Consider the following 10,955-nt stretch of genomic DNA (forward strand, 5'->3'; position numbering starts at 1 on the left):
AATCATGTGATAGATCTCTTACAAGTTACATCATGTAGGGATTTTGAAAAGCCGTAAAATTTGATTGTGTTTGGATCTTAATTTTACAAAAGAAAAAGAAAATAGCAAAAAAAAAAGTAAATTTTTTTTTCTTGTTTGAAGTCAGGTTAGAAAAATGAGAATAAAAAGAATAGGTATCTATTAAAAAAAAATTTCATTTAATTATTCATAAAAAAATAAATAATTTCACTTGATAAATTCAAAAGACAAAGACGGTGGTATACGGTATACTTTTTCTCCATCTAGAAATTAGATTAAAATTTTATATATATATATATAAAAATAAAAATAAAAAGGTTTTACTTTTCAAGTGATAAAGCAGATGACAAATTTTGTATGGATTGAAAAAAATTGTTGTGAATTGTTTTGTTTCTTTTCTTCCTATATAACTTTTCAAGAGGTATAACTTCATAAAAGCATATACAACAAATAGATAAAAAAAAACAAAACAAATTGAGCATCCTCGGATTCCTTGCTGTGTTGTGTATGGCTTCATATGATTATTATTGTGGTTCCACCCACATGCGATATAAACTTTGTGTAGGTTCTGAATGCCCCTCATGTATGTGACATGTTGTGAGGAGAGTTGATATTTGTCATCCCATAGCTTTCATTTCTTACTAGCGGTAACCCGTGCGATGCACGGAAAAATAAACTATATACATTTTGTGTGATATATAAATTATTCTAATCTTGAATTATATTTTAATAGTAGCAAGCCATGATGTTAGGCCATCTTGGTTGATGTTAACAGTAATTAATCTACAAAATTTCACAATAAAAATTTGATATACATAAAAAATTGTTAATTATAAAGATTGTTAGGATAATAGTATTACAATCACTTGCTGACATAAATAATTTGTATCAGACTATAGTGTCATGCAAAAAAAAAAAAAACAAAACAAAACAAAAACAAAGTATTAAAAGAAATAAATTGTATAAGTTATCATAAATTTACTTATTTGAAATCAATGATTTATATTATTATTGTGGGACCAAATTATGAATAAATCTCAACTTTTAATTATAATTTGTAAGTAATCATTCTCCATAACTTGAATAATACTTTCATAGTTTCTACAATATTTTTAAAAAAAAAATCAAGATAAGAATTTCGTAGGATTATAAAAATTATATAAGAAAATAGTTTAATCCATTTTATTTATAAAAAAAAATGATGACAAATTATTTGAATTGTATTTGAAGAAATATAACAAATGATAGCTTTAATCATTATATACCCAAAAAAAAAATTATACAGGTTACTCAACAACAAAATGGTCGAATATAATTAAAGTCATGGACATTGAATTAAATCATATGGGCTCTAAATTGATAATATACTCTAATAAATCAACGAATAATAAAAGAGAGATATCAACAAATATGTAGTATTTCTCTACCATCTTTGTATTATATTCATTAATTTCATATATCATATGAAAGTTTTACTTGTCTCAATGTTTCAATGAAATAAGCACCAAGAAAACAAATTTGATAAGAAATTAGTTCTAAACTTTATTATTAAAAAAATAGAAATTTCAAAGAGAAAATTTAGAGATGGGATTGAAAAAATACTATAACAAATGACAATCTTATAAAAAAAATAAAAAGAAAGAAAAAGAAAAAACACATAGCAATGATCTAATGTAAACTATTTTTAAAAATTAAAAGAAAGAATATCAAATTATTACCTTGGATAAATATAGTGACGGAAAATAATTTTGTGAGATTTTTGTATTGCCTTCTCCCATACAGCTTTCATTATTTAATTATTAATACTCTTCTTATTCATAGCCAACCATTCTTTTTTTATATATATCTTTATCACTTGGTAGATAATAACAAATAATAAAAATTATGAGGATTAGGTTAAGAGGAGATAAGAAGTTATAGATAAGAGTATTTCACAAGATAAAAAATTCAAAATAAAAAAAGATAATATGTGATAAAAGGAGAAAAAAAATATAAGTAAACCAAAATAAAGATTTAGATAGATATGTTTTTGATAGATATGGATTAACAAATCATATATTTATCTAAATTTTATTATTTTAATTTTTTTTGTAAATCAATTAGTTAATCTTTATCTTTATCTGTAGACCATGGAATTAATTTTTATAAATTATTTATCAATTCTTATATGTTTATTTATCTATAAGTCATGAAATTATTATTTTTCAAATAATTTTTAAAATTTTTATCTTTATCTAAATGTCATGAAATAAATTTTCATAAATTATTTATGATTTTTTTATATGTTTATTTATAATGAAATTAATTAAAGTACAAAGTGAAGGGCAAAAACCATGAGTAATTTTTTTTAAAATCAATTTTTTAACTTTTATTTTTATCAGTAGGCCATGAAATTAATTTTTATAAATTATTTATCAATTTTTATATGTTTATTTATGGGAAGAAATTTTAAATTATCTATAAGTTATGAAATAAAGCATTTAATTTTTATCTTTATCTGTATACTATGAAATTAATTTTCATAAATTATTTATCAGTTTTTATGGTAGCGTTTGGTAACGTTTACGTTTTTGGTTTATGTTTACAAAAAATTTATAAACGGGTTTTGTTTATTTTAAGAAAAACATAAATTACAAACGCGTTTGGTTTGAATAAAATGTTTAAAAAAATTTAAAAACATAAACTAAAAAATATGTTTGTTCAGGCCTCAAATATTTATATTTATATTTATTTTTATTATTTATGACAATGGGATCACACACATCATAATTGAAAAAAAATTAATTAAAAAAAACTATTGGAAAAAAAATTATTTGAAAGAACTTAATTAAAAAAATAATTGAAAAAAAAATTAATTGGGAAAAATTTATTTGAAAAAAATAATTTAAAAAAAAGTTATTTGAAAAAAATTAATTGAAAAAAATTAATTGAAAAAAAAATTTGAAAACTGAAAACGTAAACTCATTTTTTGAGTTTATGTTTTTTCCTCAAATTTATAAACTGAGACAACCATTTATAAACCAAAAAAATTATCAAACAAGTTTTTATGACAGTTTTTTAAATTTTTGGAAATATAAACTGAAAACTGATGGCAAGTGGCGGTAAGTGGCGACGGAAGACAGTTGTGGAAAGTGGTGACGGTGGGTGGTGGGTAGCTCGTGGTGGTGGGTGGTGGGTGGTAGTGAGTGGCAGGTGGTGGTGGTGGTGGCGGGTGGCAGGTGGTGGTGGCAGGTGGGTGGCGGGTGGTGGGTGGTAGCAAGTGGGTGATGGTGGTAGTGGTGGTGGCGGCGGGTGGGTGGTGATGGTGGGTGGGTGGGTGACGGTAGCGGGTGATGGGTGGTAGGGAGTGGGTGGTGGTGGTGGCGGCGGGTGGTGGTGGTGGTGGTGGTAGCAAGTGGGTGGCGGATGGCAGGTGGTGGCGGGTAGGTGGCGGGTGGTGGTGGCGGTGGCGGTGGGTGGGTGGGTGGGTGACGGTGGCGGGTGGTAGACGGTAGCGAGTAGGTGGTGGTGGTAGTGGTGGTGGTGGTGGCAGGTGGATGGTGGTGGTGGTGGTGGTGGGTGGGTGGGTGACGGTGGCGGGTGGTAAGTAATAGCGAGTGGGTAGTGGTGCTGGTGGCGGGTGATGGTGGCAGGTGGGTGGCGGGTGGGTGGTGGGTAATGGTGGTGGCGGTGGTGATGGCGGCGGGTGGGTGGCAGGTAGCTGGTGATGGTGGGTGGCTGGTGGTGGCAAGTGGGTGGTGAGTGGTGGTGGCAAGTAAGTGGCGGGTGGTGGTGGCGAGCGGTGAATGGTAGTGGTGGGTGGTGGCGGGTGGATGACAAATGGGTGGTAGTGGTGGTGGTGGCGGCGGCCGTGAGGGGTAGGTGGTGGTGGCGAGTGGGTGGCAGGTGGGTGGTGGGTGGTGGTGGCGGGTGGTGGCTGGTGGTAGCAGGTGGGTGGTGAGTGGTGGTGGCAAGTGGTGGTGGAAGGTGGGTGGTGGTGGTGGAATATGGTGGCGGGTGGTGGCTAATGTTGGGTGATAAAAAAAAAACTGAAAACTCAAAATGGAAACACATTTTTTGTGTTTTCATTTTTTGGCTAAATTTATAAACTGAGACCATTGATTTATAAATCAAAAATTTTACCAAACAAGTTTTTATTTGAGTTTTTAAAATTTTTGTAAATATAAACAGAAAACTGAAAACGTAAGTGTACCAAACGGCACCTATATGTTTATCTATATGGAGGAATTTTGAAATTCAAATCTTTATCCATAAGCCATCAAATTAATTTTCATTTTAATTAATCAAACAAATAGAAAATGGAGGAAAATAGAAAACACGAAAGACAATCAAAAAGGGTTGCCACGTAGGAAAGAGATAATTTTAAAATTATGAAAATTTAAGAATGAATATTTACAAATTTTTGACAAAACCACTACATTTGATTATATATATAGTATAGATATGTACCATAAAATGTAAGATTTATTATTAACACTCTGCTTGTTTTGACATAAATTATTTTTGTTATTTTTTATTATTTGATTGAATAAAAAATAAATAAAATATTTTTTAAGAAAAATATTTTTTACATCATTTTTCCAAAGATAACCTACCTTTAAAAATTCCATAAGTTAATTTTTATAAAGTTGACTCTCACTTACTATTTTTTTAATACATTTAGCCTTTTCAAATAAGTATAGCAGCTCACTAAAAAATCATAAATGACACTTTATTGAATCAAAATTTCTCTTTTAGGCTACAAAATATTTTTGTTTCAAGTGTCAACTAAACGTCAAAAATCAAAAACAATTTTTTTTTTGTGTAAAATATTTTATATCGAAACAAACGGAGTCAAAAAAAAATGTTAAAAACAGCTCTTAAAGTTGTTATTGTTGAAAAAGTGTATAAAAATATATTGAAATATATGAAAACATTTTAAAATATGTGAAAAATGTATTAAAATTATAAATATTTTGACATTTGATTATTCTTATTAACATTCCTTTAGGGCTCGTTTGTTTTGGGAGATAGAATGGAGGGGATTAATAATGAGGGGATTAATAGTGAGGGGATTGTTAATGAGGGGATTGATAGTGAGGGGATGGATAGTGAGGGGATTAATAATGAGGAATTGTTAATTTATTTTTATATAAAATAATAAAACAAATAAAAAAATATAAAAAATTAAACATTATATTTAAAAAAAATTCCCAATAAATAAAAAATAAAAAAATTTCTAATCCCCTATTTTCTAATACCATCTCTACCTCCTCCTTACCAATCCCCCTTCCATTGGTATTAGCAATACCAAGGGACTAATAGTCCCAAGGCTTTCTCTCCAAACAAACAGGGGCTTTAGTAATACCTCGGTATTACTAGTCCCAATATCCTCCCTATAGCCCAAAATAAACGGGCCCTAAGGTTGTCATTACTAGTGTGATTCTGTTTAAAAAAATGAAAGCAACTTCATCCTAGTCATTTAAGAGAATTGAAAGTTCAAACCCGAGGCTCATCATGGGCTCCGCTTCAATATGATAAAGTTTGTTAATTATTTAAGTTCTTATGCATAGGTCATTTGTAAAACTAGCCAGATTAATCTAATAATTGTAGTCAACGATTGAATTACATTTTTAAAATAAAAAATTTAAAAACAAATATAATAAATTTATATGATTATAATTATCAAATAAATTTGATTTTTATTTAAATAATATGTCCACTGAATCTTAAAAACTTAACAAATCGAATCATTAAAATAAAACTTGGAAGGAGTCCATATGCCTAAAACCTTAACAGATCCAAAACAAGGCCAACCCTTAAAAAATAGTAGGACGCATCAAACTACTTAAAAAGCCATGCAAGAGGTGAAAATTTTCTGTAAAATGGTAGCCCTAGTTTTTCAGAAGTGTTCCATATGAGATTTTTTATTTCTTTTTTGGGTAAATTACGTTGGTAGTCCTTATATTTTAATCATTGTATCATTTTGGTTCCTGTAATTCCAATTGACTTGATTTTGACCTTGAATTTATGATTTTATCTCAATTTAGTCTAATTGATTACAATTGTTAGCATTTTAAATGAAAAACACGCACATAAGTGACATATGATATACTTTTCAGATGACATTATAAATTTGTGAGTCAACTTCAACTAATTCAGTAATCATTTTTCGTTAAAAACACTAACAATATTATCAATTAGATTAAATTGACACAAAATCTAAAATTAAGGATAAAATTTGAGACAATTAAAATGTGAGGACTAAAATAACATAAAAAAAATAAAATGTATGAATTATCGGTGTAATTTGCCTTTTTTTTTCTTTTTTTTCTTTTTTTGACATAGAATATGAGGATGGGGTTCATAAATTTGGATATTTTGGGTTCTTTATAGAAGTGGTCCAAATGTGGGATGGGCTTCACACATTTGAATATTTTGGGCCGTTATCGTATCCTTGTTTAAAGCATAACACCACGTAAAGAAGGGTTTAGCTTTTGACGACATGGTCTATATATGTTAGTACCCAAAAAAAAAAAAAAAAACAAAATAAAACAAAACACAGGCTCTATATATATAAAAAATAAAAATAATAATTTGGTAGACAAACACAAATTTTTTTATTAAAAAATTTCAGACTCTGTAATGGTATTTTATTAGTCATAGTAATTTGTTTTTGATTTGAAATAAAAAGACTATAAAACAGTTAACCTCGTCACATAATTATATATGTATGTATAAAAACTGCTACGAATCCTTACCGGTTGATCAAATAAAGCCATCTCAGCAAGCATCACTATAAAGGGGCTGTTTAATGCAAATTATTTGAGCTATTTATACAATATATATATATATATATATATATTATAGAGTTTGTGTTAAATTATTTGGTACGAATTTTACTTTTAATTTATTAGGAAAAAAATAATCGAAAAACATTAATTAGTTAAAAACTATGAGAAGAGTGATTTTAACTACTATTATTTTATTATCAACTTTTAATCTATAACAAATTAGGCCGATTGTTTCTTCACTTAAGGAATGAGTAAAAAAAGCATATACCTATGGCTTTTTTTGAAGCCTTTGTAATATTAAAGTAGCATAATACTTGTACGTATGTATATGTATTACGAAAAATTAATATAATAATCGTGCTTTGTACAATTTTAAATAAATAATTAAAAATCAATTTTGCTTGTTTTTATTTTTTTATTCCCTCATTAATGATGTTTTCTAAATTTAAGGTTGGCTCAACCTTGATAAGACCTAAAATAAAATTATAATATTCCTGTTTTCGGCTTCCGCTTCTATTTATCAGATTTTAATTTATAATAAGTTGTACCAACTAAGCCTATTAACAAGTTAGGCCTTGGAATAATATCTGTTAGATGGCTTCGTTTGGGAAGTGGGTTGACTTTTTGATTTTTTAATTTTTTTTGGCTATTTTAACCTGAAAAAGTTTTTTGACTTTTTTGGCTATTTTAGCCTGAAAAAGTTTGGTTTGGGAAGGGTTTTTTGACTTTTTGACTTTTTTAATTTTTTTTTGTGAGAGAATAGTGTAATAATTATGAGTTGGATATGATGTTTTATTTGTTGTGGCTAAAATAGCCAAAAAAGATCTTCCCAAACGAAGGCTTATTTTGATGATTTATTTAATTATGTTTTAATTTATTTGGAAGAGAAAAATATAATCAAAATTTATTATTATGATTTATTTGAAAGAGAAAAATAGAATCAACATTTATGTTGATAATTTATTTAATTATGTTTTAATTTATTTGAAAGAGAAAAATAGAATCAAAATTTATTTGTCCCATTATTTCTCGCATAAACCTTTATCCTAAATATTGTTAAAATGTATTTAATATTTGATTAAATCAAGAGTTCAAACAATCCAAAAACAGAGGTTCAAACAGCCCAATACAGCAGCAGTTCAAAAGGTTCAAAAGATTCAAAAGATTCAAGTGCAAAAGGTTCAAACGGTTCAAATTTGTAATGATGGAGTGGAAGATATTCAAATTAGTAATGATAGGGTGGAAGATATTCAAATGAATACAACGGCTATAAACGGTTATAAGTTTCATTATATATACCAAAGCCTCTAATGTGAACAAGTGACAAAAATTACAAACAAGTTACAGAAATCAAAAAATATTCTTTGATCTAAAATCACTCTCATCTATTCTTTGAAAAAATTTCTGAGAAGTGTTCTTCAATTTTTGTTTGCATCCTCTCTCAGAAATTATACATTAAGTCATATAGCTTTAAACCCATCTTTCATGTGTGAGGATTACAGAAAAATCAGAGTCTCATTTTTATATCTATCTTTGAGAGATAATTCTTATAATTTTCTGTGAAAGCAAAAACACATTTTTTTCAATCCTGTAAGAGTGTAGTACTCTCAGTATTTTTTTATTTTTTATTTTTGACTTAGAAAGTCTATGTAAAATTCGCGGATGATTGCTCCATCTGTGAAAAAGTTGCTAGCACCCTGTGAAATTAGAGAATAGTAGAAAATCTCAAGTGAAACTTGAGGAGTGGATATAGATCGAGTTGAAACCGAATCACTATAAATTTGTTTGTTTCTCTCTCCCTTATCTCTTTATTTTATTTAAATTGCCATGGTTATATTTCATATTTTTATTGTGCTAAAATCATTAATTGACATAGTTGTTACAACACTTGTTTTTATTATTTTTATTTCATTAACTATATTTATCTATTGTGCTAATCATAATTTTTATTAGAGTATTATTATTTTTATTTGTAAAAACATAATTCACCCCCTCTTAAATTATCTTTTGGGTAACAATATATTTTCCAATCAAACTACATTTTTCTCTTCAATTTGGAAGTTCGTAAATATTTGTAAAGATTGGGGGATTTCATAAGACTGGTGAGGAAAAAATGCTTCACAACTCATATAAAATGATTTCGGACCTTATTAGGAGCTTGACATTATGCGATGTGAATCAACTAGTTGCCCAATATCTTATGCAACATTTTAAATATATATATCCTATACATTTCTTACTAAAAAATGGATGATACTCATTATGTAATACACACTGTATGTAATTCTACTCTAATTATATAAGTTTTCATAAATTTATATAAATGATCTTATAAAAATGTATAAATTGAATACAAATTGCCTAAGGTCACTTATATCAGTAAACTTATGCGAATTTGCATTTAACTTATGCATTTTTGTGATATCACTTATGTAAATTCATGAAAAGTTGTGTAACTTTATGGTAAAGTTGCATACGGTATGCATTGCATATTGGAGAATTTTTTTTATATAATTATTAAACGCATTGTAGGTGTTTGGAAAATGGGTTTTTATGTAGATTTTTTTAGTTATAAGATTTTATTGAATAAAATTTTTTTGGTGTTTGGAAAGATAGTTGGGTTTTTTTGTGGTTGGATGTGATATTTGTGAGAGAAAAAGTAAAATGATTATGGGGTTGAATGTAATATTTTGTTTGGATTTATTTTTTTGGTTTTGTAAAAAGTGTGTCTTTTAGTAAAAAAAATAAAAAAATAAAAACCCAACATACAGACTTCCCAAACAGCACCAAGTGAAAAATAATTGCAATCCTTCTCTTTTTAGCTATATGAAAATGAATAGCAATAATGATAGAAACTTCTTTTTAGAAAACCCACATAACTCCCAAAGTGATTCATACCACTCATAACTTAAATTAGTAATATTAGTAATATCATTGTGGATGTAATCAATGATTCTAAAATTATTAATATCTTGTTATGAAAAAAATAAAAAATAAAAACAAAAGCAAAATTGAAATTGAAATTGAAATAAACTCATTCATGGTTCAAACAGCTTCATAACTTGAAAGGAACAAAGTTTTATAATTTAAAAATAAAAAGTTATTTGTTTAGAGATTTGAAGATACAGAATTAGATTAGTATCTTCTCCCATTGTGACTGCCAGCTTGCTTCCTCCATTGCAACCCTTGGAGAAGAATACTAGGAAGGAAGGGTTGCCAGAAGAGAGAAGGGTGGTGGAGACAGTTATAAACTATAATATTAAAATATTAAACAAAATATTCATTTTTACTCATATCCAACAGAGGGGCAATTGTCATTTTAAAAATAAAAAATAAAAACATAGGGGCAATCATGTCTGATATTCGTCGGAGATTATATTGTTTTCCGAAAATCACATGCTCCCACATAGGCAGAGATGGTAGCCAAACGTGCGTTCATCTTAGTTTGATTTGTTTTACGCATTTATTTATTATTTTACATCTTTTAATTTTCATCAATTATAAATTTTTATTCATAATATATTATTTTATCTCAAATTTTTATTAGTTTTTCTATTTTAAAGTTATAAAATTAACTCGTCCGCTCCCATCCCCTCTCCATTTTGTCCCACCCTCGATAAGATATAAAATGAGAATTGATAAACTCGTTCCAAACATATCCCATTGCCATCCCATTATTGACTTTTGGTACACATAATGAACCTTTTACATGTTATACATCAAAAAATAAAACATGGGGGCAGATTTCCTCCTGTCTACAATCTGATCTGTAAGGTATTCTTTGGCCTGTGCACCACGGATCTCATTTCGATAGTTTAAACTATTCATTTTGTACAATATTTTGTGTATTTCATCAACACACAAACATAAATCCATCTGATAATCATAATATATTCAATTTATCGCATTTGTCACCAAAAATATGAATGATTTATTTTTAAAAATATAACTATCATTCATTTTTTTGGTGATAAATGCGATAAATTAAATAGATTATGATTATTAAATCGACCTAACATTACAACATATAAAAGTTTTAGAGACTAAATGTTTTGGTCTCTAAAAATGAAAATTTTGTTGCAAAAGACATTTAGTGACCAATTTCCATCGTCTTGAGGATAGTCGCTAAAATGTCACCTTGAAAAGTCAAAAACAAAGCATTCA

The sequence above is a fragment of the Camellia sinensis genome, chromosome 11, assembly GCF_055761805.1.
Source record: "Camellia sinensis isolate YWXY chromosome 11, ASM5576180v1, whole genome shotgun sequence".
Lineage (NCBI taxonomy): Eukaryota > Viridiplantae > Streptophyta > Magnoliopsida > Ericales > Theaceae > Camellia > Camellia sinensis.